Here is a 22,528-nt window from a genome sequence, read left to right on the forward strand (position 1 = left end):
TAAAGCTCACCCTGATTGACGCATCGAACAGACTGGGAGGGGGCAAGGCAGAAACTACTACCAGTTACTACAGTGGAGCTACCATTGGAGTAAGCAATGGATTCGTCCTTCCTGAACGGTAAGAATGTCAAGTCACTGACTTTTAGCCACTAAACGGAGGGTTACAGAATAACCTAAGAGGTTGTCTTATACTCTCTTAACTTTACACAAACTACCCCCACCCCCCAAAAAACAAGTCTTCACTGCCAAGCAGAAACCATTGGTATCAGTGTCAGATGGCCTAGGAAACATGCTAATCACCGTCCTCTCGAGTTCCTCAGCTCTATGTTTATGGCAGTTTAGTTCACCAGGAAACTGAGCATGTGAACTCATTTATTCCAAAGGCATTTATGAAACATCTCCGAACCACGTGCCGGAAATACAAACAGACGGAAAGGCAGTCTCTGGACCCAGGAAGCGGCGCGGCGCTAGCTTCGAGCAGACCCACCGTCCCACAGGTGCGGCGCGGCACTAGGTCATCATCTTCTCCGACGAATCGATAAAAAGCCCTCCAGTGAAGACAGCTTCTGAATCCCCGATGAAGCTGTCTATTACAGACCGTGAGCGGCTGCAGACACCACAAACTCAAACTCTTCGCTCATGGTGGGACAAAGTGCCTCTTCCGGTGACGGAAGACTTCAAGGTGTTTAGAGCTCTGACTGCGGTTGCCTCTTTTCCAATCAGGGCCAGAAAGCGCAGCACCAAAGTATAAGCCAACACAAATCTGAGGCAGCACTGCACCCCCGCAGCTGTCCATCAGACTACCAGGGACCCTGAACAACGAAGGCCGCACTGCGCCACAGCCCCCGCACCTGACCGTCCGTGCTGCCTGGGGCCGTGCTGTGCGGGCCAGCCCACTGACCCAGGTGCTCGGCCTGGTGCATCTGCCTTCCTTCATTAAGTCATTCACTTTAGTGTAACGGCTCTAGGACGTACAACTCTACTGGACTAGATAATTTTAATAAAAGTCCCATCCAGCCATCTTAGAAGTTGGGCAAAATATACCAATTAGTATATAAATGCCAGAGGAACAACAAAAAAATCACCCTTTTCCTATCCCACTGTATCCCAAGCCAAAATGATTCATGTGTATTCCTAACTTAGTTGGGATTAAGAATCACATGTACTGGTGTAGGTGGCTCCCTCCCAAAGTACAGTAAGTTAAAGAACAAAATCAAACAAGAGGTCGTCGGGCATCAAGAACTTCATCACCTCTTTTGCTAAATTTTGTCAGGAACAAATTGAAAGCAATCCACCTAAAGACAATTCTCCTACAAATGAGCCAGCTAATCAGAAACTGATTAATGCATTTGAGTAGAGCAAGGAAATCATGTGAAAAATACCACTTTTATGTAGCCAATTCCCAAAAATACAGAGAGTATTCATATATTTACTACATTTTGTCCACGCAAACCCTACCACTGAGACAGAACAGTAAGGACAGGCACAGAAATAAAAATAAACTTATTACCAACACCATTTAACGTAAAAAGCTGAGCCACAGAAGGTGAACCGTGCGTTCCTGACAAGGGCACCCAATGAATCCCCTGGTTTCATTCAGAGAACTTGTGTGCAAGTGAATAAAAATATGAGAAACATTCACAGTACATGGTACCTTTAGTAACATTAATGAAATAAGAGTCAAATACAACACAACAAACCACAAGATTACAGAAGTGAACCTCAAGAAATAACGGTTCTGTAAATTCATAGGTTTATTCCTGAAAAACCTTCAGTGAAACTCAAACTATGACACAATCTTTGAAGCAATTGTCACACTCGTCATGTTTTCACACCTAAGCTGGAAAGAACTGGGTGAAGACTCTCGCTTCTAACTCTGAAAAAGGAAATGAGGATCTTCTGAAAAGGAAAATTTCTTCCTAGCCATAATTATTTTTACTTGTATTAGGAAAGTGATTAAATGTTACAATAGTAGATTTTTGGTACAGTTAATACAAATTTTTAAAGACAGTATCAAATATCCTTCCCAATTTCTACTTCCTTTAAATGACGTAACAGACCACATGGTACACAAGCCAGACCACAAACACAAGCCCGATAGCCTCACTGCCCCCACCGCCCAACGTGGCAGGCTTCCGTGCAATCCCCGCTCCTCGCTTCCTTTGTGAGTTGGATGCAGTGGGGAGAAGGTGCATCCCTGAGTCCTACCAGGTGTCCAGGAACCAACCGTGGAGCAGACACTGCAGGAAGTGTGTCCGTCTATCTGTCCCTCCACCCCCTTTAGAGACAGAAACTCCCTGCTCTGCCTCCACGAAGGCATCATTCCTAAGAGGGGAGCAAGTGTAAAGATGAGGACTTCGAAAAGCAAACCAAGACCGCTGCTAAGCCGATGTGCAACTTCTCCCTGACCTGCTGCAGCCGGCCTGCATCTAAGAGCATCACCTTCTCTGACGGGATCATCACCACAATGTTCTTTGACTTGGGTCCATGAAAACACTCAAATCCTAGGGAACCAGCCTATGCGCATATTTAAAAAATTACTACAATGCTCACCCTTCTCACCAGATGCCCAGGTTGTTGATGATTTAGAGGAAGCTGTGCACTGAGAACAGGGAAGTAAAGGTGAAAGGAGTTTTAATACCACTGCACTGCCATACCTAAGGACATTCATAATAATCCCTTACTATCTAATAAGATACAGAGGCACCTTGGTTACTCATCAATTTGTTCCAGAACTTGTGACAAGTGCCGACACCAACGAGCACCAAACCTTGAGGCACCTTGTCTCCCAGGACTGTGTCGTGATACATCCAAGTTCTGGCAAGTGAGACCAGTCGAGCAAGCACCGAGTGCGGAATCACTTTTTTTTTTTTAATCAAAATACAACAAGTACAGGGTTGACGAGTTCTAAGGCCAAGGAGCACCTATGTACGACTGTATGTTCAAATCTCAACTGTTCCCAAAAATGTCTTCTTGTAGTTGATTTTTTAGTCACTGCATCTGGCTGATGTGTCTTTGAGTCTTTTTAATTAATAAATGCCATCTTCCTCTTTTTTTCCTTCCCCTGGTCATCGGTTCTGTAAAGTTTCCTACCTTTTGAATTTTGCTGCCTGTGTCCCTACATTGTCGCTTAACCAGTCCCCCTGTAATCTGATGTCTCCTGCTCCTCAGTCTCTGGCTCAGAGCCCTGCAGCCACAGCCCACCAAGAACACACTTGTAGTTAAACAAGTCGGGAGAACACACACCATGGGGACCAGAGGGACACCTCAGTAAGAGAAGGTGTAAAGGATCTATTACAGCATTTGGGCTTTGGCTGGGTAATTTGGGGAAGGACCTAGCAAAGCAGGGTTTTCTCTAAACTGGGTGCTATCAGAAAGTGGGGTCGTTTCTAAGTTTGGGTATCTCACAAAATCTGTTCCAAGGAAGGGGAGACCTTCTAGAAGGCGGAACTGTAATGGGTAAGGGGCCGCAGGCACATTCTGGCCACGTGCTCTGTGGGCGGCACGACACCTCGGTCGAACTTGTGCTCCGTCTCATTCACCAGGCGCTCAGGAACACCTGGTCTGACGTGGGTGTCCCACATTTAACGGGGGAACCACACAAACTCTGTGTGGGCGCCGTGTCCGCCCCAAACACCAGCGCTGCTCTTTTCTCTCCCTCTGCACCAGGCAACAAAGCCCTTCCAGGCGGCCACTGTGTCCTTCTGACATGGCCCCAACGGACTCACTGTTGTCTAAAAAAAAACAAAACAAAACATTTACCTTACTTTCCAGTACAAGACATGCCAGTTTCCTCCCATACATAAGGAATGGTTTCCGAGACACGGTTAAGTAAAAAATGTAAGGGAAGACTGCACATACAAGTAAAACAGTTCTATCTATATAAAATAAAGGGACCTATCATACATGTTACACACGTATAAAAAGACAAAATTTCAATAATTAAAAAGAGACATAATCCAGTTTGTAAAAAAATGTGCAAAAGACTCGAACAGGCACTGCACAACACAGGACACTCAAATGGCTAACGATATATAAAAAGGAGCCCAAGTCACCAACTATCAGAGAAATGCCAGTTAAAGCCACAAGGAGACCTTCCACACAGCCACAGAATGGTTTTAAAAAGTTTTTAATGTTTGTCTGACAGTAGCAAGCGGGGACAAGGCTGCAGAGGACCTGGGACTCTCACACTTTGCTGGTAGGAATAAGAACTGGTACAACCACTTTGGAAAACTGTTTGGCAATATCAACCTATTAAAGCTGAAGATACACATCCACTATGCCAGCAATTCTACTCTTAGCTAGATACCAGACTAAAATGAATATATGTGAACCAAAAGATATGAACAAGAACAATTACAGCAGCTACAAATCAGAAACTATCAAATATCCGTCTACAACAGAATGGATAAATACAATGTGGCATATAATTCACAGTAGTTCTAAAAACCAGCCAGCTATATTTTGACACACCTCCCTTAAAGATATGAGGTCGACATTCCTCACCCTTGGATAACCCAGGCAGGCTGGTGTCTATTTCAACCAACAGGGCCCAGCACATGTGATGTTATGTCACTTACGAGAATAAATAACTCTCCAGAAGCTTCCTCTGGGAATCCAGCCAATATGCTGTGAAAAGCCAAGGCCTTGTGCAAAATCTGCAACCAGGGCAGAGGCACCTTTAACTCGACAGCAGCACTGGGAATAAGATGCACGACGTATTCCCAAAACAGGGCGGGAGGCATGCACACTGAAGGATGTGCCACGTGCGACGTCTGGTGTGAGCACGGACTCTCAGTCCAAGGGCCCTGAATGCGTCTGCAGGAGCTCCCCACCCAGTGCCGGTGATTGTACCCAGTGCCAGGGAGACTGAGCTCACCTGCTACTTTCCAGCGCCCTCCCCTCCTCAGGGGGACCTCTGCCTCCGGCTCCGCACATTAACCCTCCTCTGGTCGTGTAACACCATGAGCCTCAGTGCGGCCGAGGCCTTTCAGCGGCCAGACCTGAACATAACCTCAACAGTCCGCCAGGGACTCCAGAGTTGCACAGAAGCAAAGCCAACTTCAAGTGGGAGTTTCTGTCTCCCTTTAAACTGTGGCTTAGATACACCGCTGGAAAAATAAAACGGCCACTTAAAAAACAAATAAACGTAGGTGCTCGACATCCAGCCGAGCCTGGTCTTCGAGACGTCCCAGCCGTAAGTGAGAGTGAAGGGGCAGCCCAACTCCACACCCTGACTAGCCCCAACCCTGACCCACAGCCCGTGAGCAGACCTGAACGGCTGCTGTGTAGTCCACTAAGTCTGGAGCGCTGGGTCATGCCGTAATCAGCAACCAAAACTAATGTGTTATGCAATAATAAATAACCAGGTCTAGACAGCTATTTAAAAAATATAGCGAACACATGCAACAAATGGATGACTTTTAGACACAGTGTTGAATAAAAGCAGCCTGGTAAAAAGGAGTAAATAGGGTATAACTGCATCTATATATGAGGGCCAAACCAGATAAAACAAAGCTGTAAGTATCAGAAGTCAGAAAAGTAGCTACGCTGGGTGGGAGCAGCTACTGGGACGGGGACAGCAGAGGCTTCTGGGACGCTAGGAGTCAGTGAGTGTCTGCATCTGGGAGGTCCCTGTCAAAAAGAGGGAGAGAGAGATCACCGTAGACACTTCAGAGTAGACACTTCAGAACTGTGCACTTGTTCCAGGATGAATGCCATTGCTCCAAAACAATTAACCAGAACTTGGTGACCCGGCAGACATAAGGGTACAAAGAAGACACCAAGGACAACCCCGACTTGTCCGGTATGACTGACCAGTAGCACCGCTGAGGGAAGGCTAAACCTGGGACAACCAAAAACAGGGGCAGGAAGCAGGTTGCGTTCATTGTGTAGTCCAGTACCCAGCACAGCACTGCACTCACAGCCGCCAACTCCTCAACACGCATCTCAGGTCCACCTGCCTTTTCACCCGCCCTCCCCTCGGTCTGCTTTGTCGCCTCCTTTCTGCTCAGCTGCTCTCAATATTGGGGTTCCAGTGCGAGGGTTCCCCGGGCTTCCCTCCTCAATTCTCTTTACACACACACACACACACACACACACACACACACACCCCTTTCTCCTGTATTTTCAGTCTCAGTTGAGGGCATCATCATGACCTTTTTGGACTTTTCAACTAGAAACTTCAGAGTTAACCAAGATTTAAGACTGCAGTTAGCTAAATCCAACAAAAAGAAAATTAACGGGATAAGCATTAACTCTCCTGGTGGGGCCCCAACACTAATGCACAAAAACAGATGAAGAAGATACAGTTTAAATAAACCAAGGGGTTTTGATCAGCTCTCGGTTGAATGATATGGTCATCAAAAGGATACGGCTGATACTAAGAACACAGTATGCAGAAGAACGTAATATTCTTTCCTGTATTCACAGAAAAAAGTGCTCTCTCTAGGACAAGAGCCATGCCTCAGCACTGCATCCAATTCTAAGCTCAACAGTTTAAAAATGGAGTTGAATCAACGGAAGCCACTAATGTGGTAAACTGACCAGAAACCACACCTCCTAAGGAAGAGCTTACTAACTGGATGGAGACGGTCCAGTTCAAGAACATGAGAAGACCTGGTACCACCTTCACATATTTGAAACAACGTGTCGAAGGGAGTTCCGCTCATTCTATACATCGCCAAAAAGGGAACTGGGTAGGAAAATAACAAAGGAGACTTCCACTCAATACAAAAACTTACAGTCAAAACATTACTGAAAACAGGACAGGCTGTCTCTAGAGCAGTGGCTCTCAACTGAAGACGACTGTCCCCTGGCCAGGGGTGACGCTGAACATCCCAAAGTTCGGAGAACCCTCCAGCACAAAGAATAACCTAAAATGTCACTAGTCTCCTGGCTGAAAATGCTAGAGGCAGAGGTCCCTGTCATTGCAAGCATTCTGTTATGGACCAGATACTGTGATCATATCTAGTACGTGACTTTCAAGAAAGATGGGAAATGAGTTTCAAAAAAAAAAAACCCAACACATTATCTGCTTCAAATAACTCCCCAGAGAAAAACAGGGATGTTAAAACAGTGATGACGGGGATGCTGACAGAGTTTTACTGAATACGGACTGCGGGCCGGGCGCTGCATCCAGTGACTAATGTACACACTTAACATTAATTCTCACGGCTACTCTGAGAGACAGGTATTGTTTTATCCTGATTTGAAGGTGAACTCAACTGCCCTAATGTCATACAGCAGTCAATGTCTGCACTCGGACCCACCTAACTCCAAGGGTACACATCACTGTCCAAACCATACATACCGAACGACTTCCAAAGCTTCTGCTCTCTAGAAAACAAATAAAGCCACACGTATTCTAAAAGTAGCAGGACACAGTCTGAACAGGTTTGTCCTCGCTGCAAACTTAGCTGGCGAGGAGAAAGGGGAAAGGATTACTTGAAGCCTCCCTGTGATGGAGGAGGGAACAATTACCCTGACTGTCCCCAACTGCCCACTCCCGTAAGAGCCAAGCCGCTCTTATATACCCATGGACTCTCAGTCAGAAGCTGAGATTAATGATGACATCCCTTTATCCACAGGCATGAAAGCTCGGGATGGACAGACGTTTGAACATCCCCAACTGGGAATCCTGCCCTTAACAAATACACTGGATGCAGACACATTGTTTCTTGGCTGCCGACACCCGCGCCCATCTGTCAGGATGGCACCGTGCCTGCTCACATGTTGGTCAAACTGTCACTAGGGCATAAGTGCCAAGCAATGATGGTTTTAAATGGGCAGCTTGCATAGCGCTGTACGAGCTTGCTCTTCTGCAGAAAAATACATTTTCTGTGATAATACCGAAGGCTTGCAATCATAAGTGAAGTATTCTTGGTCAATTCAACATTTCAGTGGGAAAAAGATCTAGAATGGTAGAAAAAAATCAGACTAAGAAATTAAATCAAACAGAAACAGTACTTTGAAGACGAGTAAGTGGTTTCCCTAAAACTTTTCATACTGCCAGTCCTTCATTAATGCACAGCGTGGTAATCTCTTACGCGTGTAGAATCCTCTGCTCAACAAGTCTTCATTGGTTTTTCTAATGGGATAATACACTTTTCCATGCTCTAAATTAGAAAGTAGAAATGCACAGACATTTAGTAGTCTGACATTAAATAAGTTCTATTTGTTGAATGGTTATTTTTTAAATGACAGAAGTCTAATTTATATCCAAGATAATCATTTAACTGCACAAAAGAAAGCAGAAACCAAACAAGACTCCCAGAGATAAGTAGAAAAAAGGGATAATGTGTTCAGGGAGAGAAATAAAGAAGTGAAGCGAGTGCTCAGAAAAAAGAAACCGAGTATTGTCCATCACAATGAACAAGGACCGAGGGCTGCCACCCGCCACACCCCTGACTACAGCATTCTTGGACTCTGTCTGGGCTCCCCTTCCACCACTCAGGGTTTATCGGATCACTGGTGGGAAGTATCTCTACGTCCCTGCTGCCTGAACACGCTTCCCTGAGACAAGAACCTCGGGCTGCTGTCTGGGTCGGGTGTCCTTATTCGGTCCTCTGAGGTGCTGAGAACAGCTGGTCATCATCATTTTCTGCGCAGTCCTTCCTACCCAAGAATCAGGGCACACTGACTAAACAGCCCCTGAGTCTCCTCTCTGCCACAATAAATAAAAATGATTCCATTAACTTTTCCTCTTTGGACCAACGTATCAACCCTGTTTTTATCATTTCAATTGCTCACCTCTGGGACCCTTATTAGGCCCGATAAAACATGTCATCCACATGAACAATGAGACAAAAAAAAATTTTTAACTGCTCTTTTCCCCACATGTACAACTTACTAATACTTCACTAATATGAAGAAGTTTGAAAGTCCAGTATAGTTCTCAGTATCCATCACCAAACACAGTGGCAAAGTCTGAAATCTACCATTATTCTTTCATAAAGTACTAGGGACTGAATATTCAGGAGATGCCAGCTTTTCAGCTTTCTGAAAACCATATGTTATGCGAAGTTGTAAGTCAAGTTAAGGGTCATGGTTACATCCTGTTGTCCAACCAACCTACCACTGCCACACACGGCCCACAACCTACCTTCAGTATCATTCCTACCACACTAATTTCCTGCTCAAGCACCCACCTTGCCTTCCTAGCAGCCACCGAAACCAATTATGAACTGCTGTCTGCCCAGCAGTTTTCCATACGCAGGACCCAACCCCCTCTCTTTCCTTCCCTCCCCTTCACTCTGTCACTCCCCCAAACAACCAGTTCTTACTTGTTTTCTCTAGGAGCTATCTTTGCTCAGCTATTCTCTAAATGTTTTCCCACTTTGTCTCAAAACTGCCACATTGTACTGTATATAACACGCACCTTTTTGCCCAAATTTTTTAGGGAAAAATAAAGATGCTTTATACACAGTATAATGACTCTATGCCATGGGTGTAACAAACCCATGCATAATGGGTACAGGAACGCTGGCGCGAATTACACACAGCAAATATGGTGCACTTACTTCTACGAAGACTTGAGCGGTGTCACGCCTTCATAAACCTGTACTAACTTTCATACTTAATGGCTTACTCATTTCCTGTCCTCACTCTGTATGCAGTTTACAGTGTATGGCCAAGTAATTTTTTTAAATAAGTGTTAAGATAATTTTGCAAAGGATAATCTTTTCTACAAATGATTCTGGAATAGTTAGACACCCACATGCAACACGAAAAGAACAAACCACGACCTAAACCCCACATCCTATGTAAGAATGAACCCCAAATGACCCTAGACCTAAAAGTGAGACATAAAGTGGGGGAGCACTGGGAAGAGACCACGGGAGCACGTCCTCCTGATGCAGGCCAGGCGAACGGTTCTGAGACGTGGGCACCGAGAACACACCCACACATCGAGCAGGCCCGGCTTCCTCACAAGAAAAACTGTGCTGCACAAGGCACTGCGAGAGAACAACAGACAGACGCAGACCGAGGTCACGTTTACCAATCACGTGTCTGGCACAGGCCTTGTATTCAGAACATATAAGGACACTCAACCCAACGATAAGAAAACAATGCAGCACAAGGTGGGCAAACGATCTCAACAGACAAGTCACCAAATAAGGCGTTAATGGCAAATGAGCACATGAAAACGTTCGACACCATCGGCTGTTGAGGAAATAGAAAGGAAAGCCATGACGAGTTGCCATTACACGCCCATCATCACGGCTAACACAAAACACCGCCCACACCAAATGCTGCGAGCGACTCGGGAAAACTGAGGGCCTCACACAGCGACGACAGGACTGGAAAACGGCACAGCTCCTCTGGGGAAGGAGGCAGTTTCTCACTGAGTTACACACGCATCTACCCTACGACCCAACAGCTGCGCTGCTGGTGTTCGCCCTTGAAAAACGAAGACTTATACTCACACGAAAACCTGTACATGAGTCTTCACAGCAGCTTTACCAGAACAGCCCAAGTCGTCAACCCGGGAACAGGTCGATGAAATGCGGTGCAGACGTCAGAACCAGGCCACTGCGCTGACACAGCCTGAGTGGTTAGGCCACTTCCTGAATTCCAGTCTTTACATTCTTTTTGTTTGTGGTGTGTACAGGTCTAAGGCATTTACCATGTGTAGAACCTCATGTAACCATCACAACAACTGGGACACGGAACTGCTCTGTGACCCGGAAGAAGCTCCCTCGTACGACCCTTTCACAGTGACACCCCATCCCCACCTTAACCTGCCAAAAACAAACCTGTTCTCCATCTCCATAACTTTGTCATTTCAAGAATATTATAGACATGAAATCATGCAATCTCACAGCCCTCTGAAATTGGCTTTTTCTACTCACTACAGTGCCCTTCAGCTCCATCCAAACAGATGCATGTGTCACTAGCATGGTCCTTTCTTTTACGAGTGGGGTTCATTTCATGGCTATTCCGCATTTGACTTAACTGTTGACCCACTGGAGGACACGTATGCTTTTTTCTGGTTTCTGGCTATTACAGACAAAAACCCCACAAACACCATGTACAAGTTCAGTGTTAATAAAAGCCTTTATCCTTCTAGAATGAATATCCAGGGGTACACTGCTGGGTTGTACGTGAAGTATATGTTTATCTTCTTAAGAAACTGCCAATCTAATTTCCGAAGTGGCTTGTACCCTATTACATTACCACCAGCAACATGAGAGGTAATATACATTTGAAAGTCACAATTTCTAAAATGTTTTTTAAAAGCCTGAAGAAAACCCCAAACTGAGCCTTGTGTTATAACCTGATCTCGGTTTTTAAAAAATATGTTTAAAAGCTTTTTCCTGACTCACGAATAAGGGACGTATTACCCCCAACTTATGAGACATCATGTGTGTACTGATGGCTGTTGCCATGTTATATCGTAAACTGCAAAAAAAAAAAAGGTGGAAAACAGCAGCACTGACCTTAGAAAGAGTAAAACTTTCTGTGTCTGTCCCCCAGACAGTCTGCAAAGACCGAAAGTTTAACAGCCATTTGCAGCACTTAAAATTGCGAATGTGATCACAATGCATTTAGACACAGTACTATCAAACAATACTTGATCAGCTGCTACTTGGAAAGACAATGTGAGAGAAGTAACTAACCAGGAATAAAGCTGCAGTCAACGGTCCCTTCGGGGTTCCTGAAACTAGGAGCAGGGTCCAGAGCAAACCTATCTGCCCCACCCGCGACAGCAGCCAGAATGCCGGTCTGCAAGGAAAAGTAAATAAATGCACAGGAAGAAACTCTAAAGCCCCCAACAAAGTGGAATGGTGCATTCCTTGCTCCTAATGACTTCCCAGTTCTCATTTACTCCCTTGAGGAACCGACTATGCTGTTCCAGACACTGAATCCACAAGAAAACGTGTCCTTCCAATAAAGTAGGCATTTGTTTAAAAAGTATATGACAAGTGGTGAGTAAACCATACTTCAAGTTCCCTACAACAATAGTAAAGTGATATAAAACATACCCACGGTTTCTATTGGTGACCAAGTTGTAGGTATTGCTAATTCTACTTGGTTTGTTGTCTGCGTCTGTGATTTAAAGAAATCCTAAATTTCGGTGGGAATAAAAAAAAGTATATAATAGAACACGCCCAAATCTCAAAGTAATAACCCTGCAATTTAATTATATGACTTCCATCCAGTATATCTTCCCACTTACGTGGCTTACTAATAAACACTCCAGTGTGGGTTTAATATCCATCCTAAGTACTAGGCAGTGTGAGCAGTGTCTATCATTTCAAATCCTCCACTGGCTCCCTTCCTATGGGCCGTGGACCTGTGGACGGACAGGCGTTACTGCAGAGCAGCATGAAAATCCCTGCACCTTCGTGAAGACTAAATACATAATATGATTCAGAATGTATTTTTCCCAGCTGACAAAGTGGATGCTGCGGCTAGTAAAATTCTTAGTAAGTTTACTGAAGAATATTATTAAAGTAGTTTCTTATCATTAGTATTTACTGGTGAATATTAAAAATCTAATTCCTATCAGGGAGGAGGGCACACCTCATATCTCTCTAGAGAGCTTTTTTTTTTAAGTGCTGCCCATACATCATCCAGAACAAGAATAATGAACACGCTTGCATTTGAGTGCAAAGATTTACAACACTGAGAGAGATGGAGCAGAAGTAACGGGAAAGTGCATGAAATTACTACAAAACAGCAACCTCAGCCCCGGCCAGTGTGGCTCCACTGACTGGGAGTCCCACAAAGTGCAAGGTCCATTCTGGGTCAGGAGCTTGCCTGGGTTGCAGGTTAGATGTTTCTCTCCCTCTCTTTCCCCCTCCCTTCCCCACTCTCTAAAATAAATAAAACCTTTTAAAAATAAATAAATAAATACAAAACAGTAACCTCAGAATGCTAGGTACTTGAATACATACATTCAGGAGCCCAGGGACGGGGGGGGGGGAGTAGACATAAATAGACATAAAGGACACAACCTTCTATGCATCTTTACAATGACCAGTAAGTGAAGTTTTGGTCAAAAGAGCCAAATATACCCTAGAGTACAAACACATCTTGGTTACACCACCTAGCTGAGTGCTTTGTCAGGATTCTGTCATCTTTCTAAATTAATCTTATATCCTTATCAAAAATGCCTTATTTGCTCTATTTTATCAGTAATAACAATTTTTCAAATGTGTTCTACACATTTACTGACTTCTTGTGTGCTGGATGCTAGACAAGTGAAGTCAAAAAGAGTGACCTCTGTTAATTTAAAACAAAGAAAACTTGCTTCAACAAAACACTAGAACAGCAAGAAGAGACTGCACCTAGCTCTTCTTGACACATACTAGGCACAAGACACCCGGTGACCAGATGAGTTCCTTTCTGCTCTGAAAATAATTTCAGCAAGCAAGTCGAATTTCCAACCAGTCTGAAAATATTCTCCAGTCCTACTCGGTTACCGATACTTTCTCAAACTCCATCAAGACCAACTCTCCTGAAAGCCTCACCCCCCCCCCCACACACACACACACAGATGCAGAATTTAGCTCCCATTAAGTTCACTGCCTGGTATGAGAAGGTATCAGCATTTGCACATTTGTATGAATTCTGGAGTCACCCTTCATTTGATACAAGGTGAATTGTAAAGTTTTGCTTCCTTTTCAGTAAGTTTTATTCTTTAAATCAAAATTCTACTCATAGTCAATTATATCTTAGTAGGAATGGCTTTAAGGAATATGGTTGTCAAAATAAAAATCTTGTTTTTTCTCTTTTAGACATTCACTCATATAGTTATCATTATTTCACATTAGTTCCTTTTAGAAAAATAGTTGGCCTATTCAAAAAGTTTCATTTTGGGAGCTGTCGACATTTTGGATGCATTGCTGTTATTTTTAAACTGTACACTTGCATCCTGGAGTAAAACTTAAGGCAAGCTTTTCACATCACCATTTCCTGGGCACTTACTACCTGACCACAGGCCGGGGTCAATACTTGACACATTACTCCATTATCTCATTTGTTTAACAAATAAATGTCTTCTCATAATTTTTGCAGCACTGAACGTAAAAAGCCATCACACTATAAACTGGATACCATTTTTACCACATACTGGTCCTAATTTGACAGTAATGCTGACCACAAGTTTATTGTTATTAAACTCAAGTTGTTTTACTGTATTAGCCCAGAATGTGACCAGCAATGCTGAGCCGCACAGGCAGACCACGTGATAGCATCGGCAGAAAAAGCTACTTAGGTTACATCCCCTTCTCCAGGTGGCAGATGAACATAACCTTATCTACCCAGAAACTTAACTCCAATTACTACCTGCCATTTTGCACAAGCACAATCATAAAATGCACAATCATTGTGCTGCATAAAATGATTACATAAAGAACAGTTGCTTCCCTCTAAAACTGTAGATTAAATTCTCCCCCAAAGTATCATGCTTAGCATGCCATAAAAAGGTGTCTTTACTCTGAACTCTTAAAAATAAAATGCCGCTCTTTTTTTTTCCACTCTTGCAAATTTCAGAGTCAACAGATAAGCAATTCCGGTTTTAAAAAAAAGAGAAAGGAAACCAAAGAAAGACGCTCTGCAAGAGTTCCCTAAAAGCACCACCCTCTCAAAGCAAAACCGCTATTTCCAAGTTCTTCCGAAAAAAGGAAATGGGGAGGGAACAGAATAGCCGCTAGGAAGAAAGGCAAAAATGGTTGACTTGATAGAGAAGTTAGAAAAATGGGCGGCCTCAGTAGGAACCTAGTGTGTCTGTCTCTGTGTCTCCCAAGGGATTCTGGTGCTGTATATTGAGATCAACTAAGTCACCTAAGAGTATGAGACCAGGGCCCAAAAGCTCTCCCGACGGTAGGAAAAACTGTCTATTGCCCCTAAAGACCTGCATCAGCAAAGGGTGCCGCCCTGCCGGCTAAGGAGATAGAAGACTAGAAGAGGAACTGTCAGAAGGACCCCCAAATCCCTCATAAAACCCCTCGGGTCTCTGCCGCCTGGTGCCTAACCCTCAAATGCAAGCTCCCACCCGGAAGGGGACAGAAGGGGACAGGTGAAGTCCTGAAAGCTAATCCTCGGGAGGACGGACTCCTTCTCCCCTCTCAGGTCTCAGTCAAACGCCACCTGTTCGGAGATGCCACCCCTCGCCCTCACCACCCGAGCCCACAATCGCCTGTACTCGTTTTAAAGCTTTTCGGCACCTGGAATGATCTTATTTGCATCTACTCTTGTTACTCTCCGGCATGTCAGCCCCGTGACAGCAGAGGAATCTCGTCGGTCCAGGCTGGCACAGACCACATCCCTCAATCGGCCCGGGGCAACCAGGACAGGCCGCGCCAAGACACCGCCCAGAACGCGCCACCAAGCCTGAGGGCCAGCCTGGGCGCCTGCCAGGCCCCTGTGGGCAGCCCCGGGCCGCCGCCCGGACTCAGGGAACCAAGAAGGAGAGGACGCGCGCGCCGCGCCGCCCACAGCCCCCGCGGCCGCCCGAAGTCGCGGCCGCCCGAGGTCACGGCCGCCCGGCTGCCTGGCGCCGGGCCAGCCCCCGGGAGCCCGCTGCGCGGCCCCCGCTCGGCGCCCGTGCTCTCGGACTGCGCCGCCCAAAGCCTCCCTACCCAGAGTCGCAGAACCGTCGCCTTCTTCCTAGTATGAACTTCCCGCCGCTTTCGCCGACTCGCAATTCCGCTGCGGCGCCGGCTCCGTCGCACTCCGCAGTATAGGGCTTTCCCATTGGCTCGGCGGTGAGAGGGAGAGGCGGGGCGAGCAAGAACTTCCTGAAGTGGGGCGGAGCCTGCTCTGGAGCAGCGGCCTCCGTTGGAATGCCGGGAGGAGCCAAGGGCCCGCGCTCCCATTGCATGCTGGGAAATGGAGTGTTTCTCAGAACAAAGAGGATCACAATCCCTCTGGCCCTAGGAAATGTGGTTTACACGCTCTGAGTCAGTCCTGCTCAGAGGCTGTACGCCTCAAAGCAGTATCACCGAAATAATTATTACCAGTGTTCGCAGCGGCTTGACTCATTAACTTAGTGTTGACAACGGCTAGGATATAAAAGTAGTCCTATGTTCCCATTGGCTGAGTGCCTTCTTAACTTGAACTTGCATTTTCCCACGGCTGGTGCACCACCGTGGAATGCTTTTGTTGCTGTGTACAAGGGCCCGCCTCTGGAAGGAAACAGCCCAGCCACTAGTTCAAACCCTAGCACTTTCACATTGTAGCGCTGTAACCTAAGTTTTAACCCCAGGAGTCTCGGTTTCCTGTTTCCATCAGGATGCAATAAAGTAATCTATAGACAGTGCTTTGTGCATAGTAGGTGACCAACAGTAAATAGTATTATGTATATTACTCCGCCCACCCATTGCCATGTGTCAAATCCCACCTGTCTTTCATAGCCTCTTTCAATGTCCACCTAACCTTCTCTAGTATTTTATCTGCAATTCTCTTATGCTACAGTTTGCTTTGTACTTACAGTCAGTTGCCTAAGCCTCCATCCCACCTGAGACTGTGCGCTGATTGGGGAACACTATTCTGTCCAAACACCAAAGCCACAGGCAGAGGGAGATCTGCAATGAAGCCTCACTCGCACAAGTCCCTTCCAAAGCCCCGGGAAGGTCCCTAACAGTGAAGTTACACGTTTGTTTGGGTTCAGGGTTTGGTTGCTTGGTTTTGGTTTTTGTATTTGCCATGAAGGACATTTTTGTATCATTTTGTATCATTTTGTATCATTTTGTATCATTGGAGCTTACGCAGACCTCCAACACTGGGTAAGCTCTAGTCCCCACAAAACCTGAGTCGCTCTGTCCATGGGACAGTGCAGCATCGTCTGTGATGACTGACATTTGCCCCTCCAGATACCCTCACCAGCCGGCCCCCACCTCCACCAGCAGGAGTCCCACAAGACTCCACAGAAAGACACAGGGTCCTGAGGGTAGGTGTTCCCTCTGATGCTCGTTGGCAAGGTCACCTCCAACTGGTTAGCTCCCTTAGCTGAAGGCTCCTGTTCCCTGGCTCTCGCTCCAGCTTGTGGTAACAGCCCCTCCCTCCTCCCTCCCTTTGTGCCTCAGATCTTCAAATGAAAAACCAAGGGCTGTTGCTGAAACCCAAGTTCCTGTTCCATCCCTGTGGTTTCCACCCCCACACCTTGGATAGTAGTCTCATTGCACATAAACCTTCCTCAAATTATCCTCTTTCAAATGTGTTGTCTGCTTCCTGTTGAGACCCTGATGGAAAGACATCCACAAGGTAAGCACTTAATGAACATTTGTCTGCAAAGGGGTCTCAGGACTCACACATCTAATGAGTGTGGAATTCCTCAGCAAGACTGTGGTCAGAATCCAATGAGAGAAAGACATTCTACACACATGTTTACACACACTCACACGCCCACATGCATGCTAAGAAGCCTTGGAACAGAACTTATCCATCACATTGTGACCATGTTCCCTTCACCTCACCATACACATGCAGAACACTGTCCTGGCTTTCACACTGGGTTGACGATTGGCTGACCTTAAAGCACCGTTAAATCAGAGGCAGTGCACCAAGTATTCCAAGGTAAGAATGGAATGTACTGTGCTGGGGTTTGGGGCTCCCTCACCCTCAGCAGGATGGCTTACTGTTAAACGCTGCTTAAATGCACCTATGTTCCAAGGGAGGTGTCAACGCCTCTAACACCACTCACGCATGCCGAGATGTCTGTCTTACCCGTGCTGAGTGTGGCAGGACACCAGTGTAAGCCGCCATCGTGGAAACAGCATATCTGAGGGCTGTAGGTGAGGATACAACTCTGGGACATAGGAGATCCTCAACGAATTCAGATGAGTAGACTGCTTGGCATGAAGATCTGTGTTGTGCAGAAGGCTGATCAGGGAGGACTTGCTGTGTGGCTGGGCTTTAGAAGTTAAGAATTTAACTAAGGAGGACAGATTCATGAATATAGTCCTGCCCCATCTTCAAAAATATCACTATAGTCTGAACAAATGTTTACTGAGCTCCTACTGTGAGCCACGGATTGCACTAACCTCTGTGGGCTCTGGTTATCCTAATGTTTAAGGAGGCCCTACTATGTGTTAGATACTATACGCTTTCACATGTAGTATCTCAATTCTTAAAAGGAAAAAAAATCTCAAAGAGTTTAAATGATTCCAGGTCTCCTGAATCTGATTCTAAATATTGTTTTTACTTCCTCATTATGTGCAACTTCAGTTCATGAGGAGACTTCTCAGAAAGAAACAATTTCAGTGCTGTGATAGAGATTTGTGAATACTGTCATAGTCAGGTAATGGGTTTCCTGGCTGATAGATCATCATGGATAAAACAAGGTGGCCTGTGAGTGGGTTCAACCCAAGGAATAAAAGTTTCCAGCCACCTAGCAAGAGCAGACCAGCTAAAAATTCATACATGGGGTCTGTGTTGATTTGTCCTTTTTTATTTCCAGAAGCCCCTCCAACCCAGGTAACCCCACACAAAGGCACAGAAAAGTCACAGTAACACAGGGAAGCTCGGGAAAGGGTGGGGAGGTTGCTATAGTCTGGACCACAGAGGAAACTCAGTCTGTGATGTTCAAACATGATCGTCACTGGCAAACAACACTGCCCTGGCAGGTTACCCAGGACGCTGGCTTCACGCATGAGTCAGTTCATGAGTCCTTGGCCTTGCTATTTTCATCTGTAGAAAGGGAACAATCACCCCAGCCCAACCGGTCCTCTGCCTCCCCAGGCCGATTGGGAGGTAGTCAGGCTAATGTATGAGAAGAACTTTGATCTCCCAGAAACAAAAGCTAGGGTATCATTACGCAGTGTCAGCAGTACAACAACAACAACCCAAGATGCACTGCCTCCTGGGAAGAGGGAAAAGGGAGAGAGAGGAGGAGGAGAATGTATCCAGGCGTCTTCTGAGGCCCCTGCCTCCGGTTTCGGCTCCTCCACCCCCTTTCGATGCCATACCTCCTCCCAGATGCCCAGAGCCCTCATTCTCATTTCCAAAAGGACTTCTGAGCATCTACCATGTGCCCATCACAGGGTCCTTCACAGATTTACCATCCAGCGGGAGAGGCAGACATGTAGAGACATGTGGTTGATGCTATCACTGTGAGTTTTGTGAGTGCTTCTGTGTTGGGCAAACTATTTCATGTGACTCCGAGAAGCTCAGTGTCCACACGAGGAGACAAAGCCCCAGAGATTTGGACTGATTTGCTCAAGGCCATGCTGCAGTGACCGGTAGGGGGGTCTGACTCCATGTCACCCCAATATCGATCCCAGCTGCTGGTGGTGGAAAAGGTCACGAGAGAAGAGCTAGCTGAAGGCACAGACTGTGCAGTGAGGGCACAGAAAAAGAGCAAGGCGCCCGCCTGCCAGGAGCAATGTGACTAACAGGATAGTTATATAATCCTGAGGTCAGGTAAATAAAGATACCAGGTGCAGAGTTCACAAACGACAAAGAATTTACAATATATTAAAATGAGCTTTGGGGCCACACAAAAAACAAAGAAGGTTTGAGGTCACAAGCCCGGGTCTTGACTGACACAGAAGACCAAACATTTAGCCACTCTCCATACCGCGTACAACATTTGCTGTGTTTATAGCTTCCAAGCTCGTTCTCAAGACGCCGTCGTTACTTGTCTTCCCCAAGTGCTGAGAAACTAACGGTACCGGAAGGTGTAATGTGTGTGCTTCCGAGAATGACTGAATTGTTTCACGGTGTGCTGGCGAAGCTCCCTGAGCGGAGGGTGACATGAGCTCTCTGAGTTGGGCCACTCTCTGCCCACGTGTCAAGAGGATTGGCGGGTCTGGTCTACAGATGCTCGGCCCTCGTTTCTCCTCCCTCCTACTCTCCCTTCCTAGTGCAGAGGCTGCAGAGCTAAAACCTGCATTTCCCAGACACCCTAGTGCTTAAGGCTCTGGATGCAAATTAAGTTTCATCCGTTAGATTCCTCAAGGAAGGCGTGAAGGGCAGCCTGAGGTGCCAGTACCGCTATAGAGCTGTGGGATTCCTCTGCAGCCGGGTCCAGTGCTCGGTGTCTAACTTCGTGAGCATCAGAAGGCAGTTGTACTGGTGCCTGTAGCAGCTTCCTGATCCCTGGGGGCAGATACAGTTGGGAACTTGTATAGTAAAGAATTTAACCTTGCTGCAAAAGGGCTCTGGCCTTTGTCCTCAGCCCCTGGGAGGTGGTCTGTAAGGCCAAGGGATGTCACGCCTAATAGGAGTATCTTTGCTCGCCTGGGAGCCTTGAGTCACTGATGTGATTTGGGGCAGGGGCCGGTCATGCCAGAAGGACCAATGATGCCATGGGTGGTCGGGTCTTTGAGTCGCTCAGTATCAGTCGACCCGTGAAGGACTAGAGATGGAGATCAGCCCAGTGGCCATCAATCACACCCCCCGTGATAAAGCCCCAGTAAAAACTCAGGATGCTGAGGCTCAGGTACTGGGGTGGCAACGTTCTCCACGAGTGTTGTCACACTCCGGTGCTGGGAGACTAGTGCTGTCATTAACTCCACGGGCAGAGGACAACTGAAGCCCTGCATCTGGAACCCGGCGGTCCTCTGCCTCTTCTCTCCACCAGTCTGAACCATCGTCTTTCCCCACAATAAGCCACACCCACCGGCATAACAGCCTTCAGTGAATTCTGTGAGTCCTTCTCGTGAATGATAAAAACCGAGGGTGGTTTGGGGAACCGCCCCCCCAACAAGCACTTGGTGTCAAAGTGAGGGTGGTGGACCATTCCCTCTATCGGTACAGTTACCTGGAACCCCCACAGTGCTCCTGAACCCTAGAGTCCCGATGGCAGCCTCCTTCCCCCTTGTCACTGTGGCCAAGCCGGCAGCTTCCCCCACAAGGCATGTACTTCTGGGGGTTCCCTGCCAGCCTGGCCCTGCTGTGGTTTTGTAAGTACACAACTCCCTGTAGTAAATCATTTTGTGCTGAAAATACCTAGAACGCTTACTGTGTCCTGTGTTAAACTAACACAGGAGAGGACCTGTCCTAAATAAAGGACATTGTTCCTCTGTTCTTTTCACATTTCCATGTCTCTAAAATTCAGCTATATCTTGCAATCAATGCTAACTGTACTTAGTGGCGATTTTATTTCTTCTTTATGAGTCACATAAAATAGTGGGGCTCTAACAGTGGGGTACAATCCATGGACTGTCAGATTTGATGACACTCTGGGACACCTCGTGCTTGTCTCATGAGAGCATCCCCTTCAGGTCACCTCTCCTCTGCACACCACCTGCCACCCTGCAGAGCTGGTCCAACTCCCAAACTCCCAAAGGCACGGATGGGCCCTTCCTCCTTCCTCCCACTCCACCGTTTTGAAAGTGAAGACAAATGTCCCTAGGGAGAGAGAGAAGTTGCGTGGTAAAGGGACGGGTGCTTGGGTTTCAGGAATGAGCCAGGCCTGGAACCCCCTTCCACCTCCTCAGTGCTGTGCAACCTTGTAGAAATGACAAGCCTCGCTGAGCCTCCCGCCTCGTCTGCACACATTTGCAGATTTGGGGGTTAAATGAGATCACATGTGAAAAGTTCTCAGCCACTCAGGGAGGTTGTTTCCTCCTCCCACTGCTTCTCCCCACCTCCCCATTTCTCCTTCTAAGCAGCACAAAGCCCACCTCTCCCTCCATCTCCAGGAGCCCAGCCACAGAAGCTGCCCTCACATTTTGTCCGTGGTCAGCCACAGACGCAGGTCAAATCCACATACGTGTTCACATCCAGATGCTAAGTTGCAAACGAGGAAAGGAAGAGAAGCTTTTCCAAAAACAAAAGCAAATTGTTGCTTTTATTTTTGCCACCACCCAACTCTCATGTTTTGATTTCAGAGCTGCTCCAAGACTCTGGGACAAAAGGCATTATATATATAAGCATCATTATGGGACTCAAAGGGGCTCGGAGCAAAACAAAATCCTCTTATCGCAAGAGAATGGGAGAGACTTGTTGCCAAATATAGTCACTGCATGGAAAATGCATTTTCCCCTGTTTTTCACATATCACCACCAGCCTGGTTTTAACCAACCCCATAACCTATCAATCTACAGAAAAATCTTTTAAAATAATAACTGACATATTTTTGACAGTTACTATGTGCCAAGCACGACCCTGAGTATTTTATATCCACTATCTCCCTTGGTTTTCCTGGCTGTTCTGTGAGGTACGCCCCTAAATTAGCCCATGTTGCAGGTGAGGAAATTGAGTCTTGGAGGGATTCGGCCACTTGCCCAAAGTCATAAGCTATTCATGGTGGAGCCAGGATTTGAACTCAAATCCAATTCGAACCCATGGGCACTATGCCCATGATTACACTCTGCCTGTACGTCAAAGGGAACATGGGATTAAACAGTGGGAATAGCACATGGCCCTGATCTTCAGAAATCTGGGCCCTGCGGCCAGTGCTAACTCGGGGGCAGTGAGGCAGAGTTTGAGCAGACAGGGCAGGGGCTGCATTTAGTTAATAAGCTCTTCGTAGCCCTCTCCCTCCTCCTGTCCGTCGCTCTGCAGCCTGTGCTTCCTCCCAGTTCCGGTCACGAGGACGGGGCTCCAGCCCAATGCCTCCAAGGAGGAACGT

At 46.5% G+C, this 22,528-nt stretch overlaps 1 protein-coding gene across 5 annotated transcripts in view; it reads right to left on the minus strand.

The window, feature by feature from the left end:
• VRK1 (VRK serine/threonine kinase 1) overlaps positions 1–15,679 on the minus strand; it is a 72,759-nt gene extending 57,080 nt beyond the window's left edge. For 4 of the 5 annotated variants that reach the window (XM_037130263.2, XM_037130260.2, XM_037130265.2 and 1 more), the window contains exon 1: positions 15,591–15,679. The gene's annotated coding sequence lies outside the window, so the exon portion shown is untranslated. Of the gene's footprint in view, positions 1–15,176; positions 15,328–15,590 lie in introns of those variants that run through there. The other variant, XM_037130262.2, reaches the window with a different exon arrangement.
• Positions 15,680–22,528: the final 6,849 nt, after the last annotated feature.

Source organism: Artibeus jamaicensis, unplaced genomic scaffold, assembly GCF_021234435.1.
Source record: "Artibeus jamaicensis isolate MK-2021 breed Jamaican fruit bat unplaced genomic scaffold, CSHL_Jam_final contig_444, whole genome shotgun sequence".
NCBI lineage: Eukaryota > Metazoa > Chordata > Mammalia > Chiroptera > Phyllostomidae > Artibeus > Artibeus jamaicensis.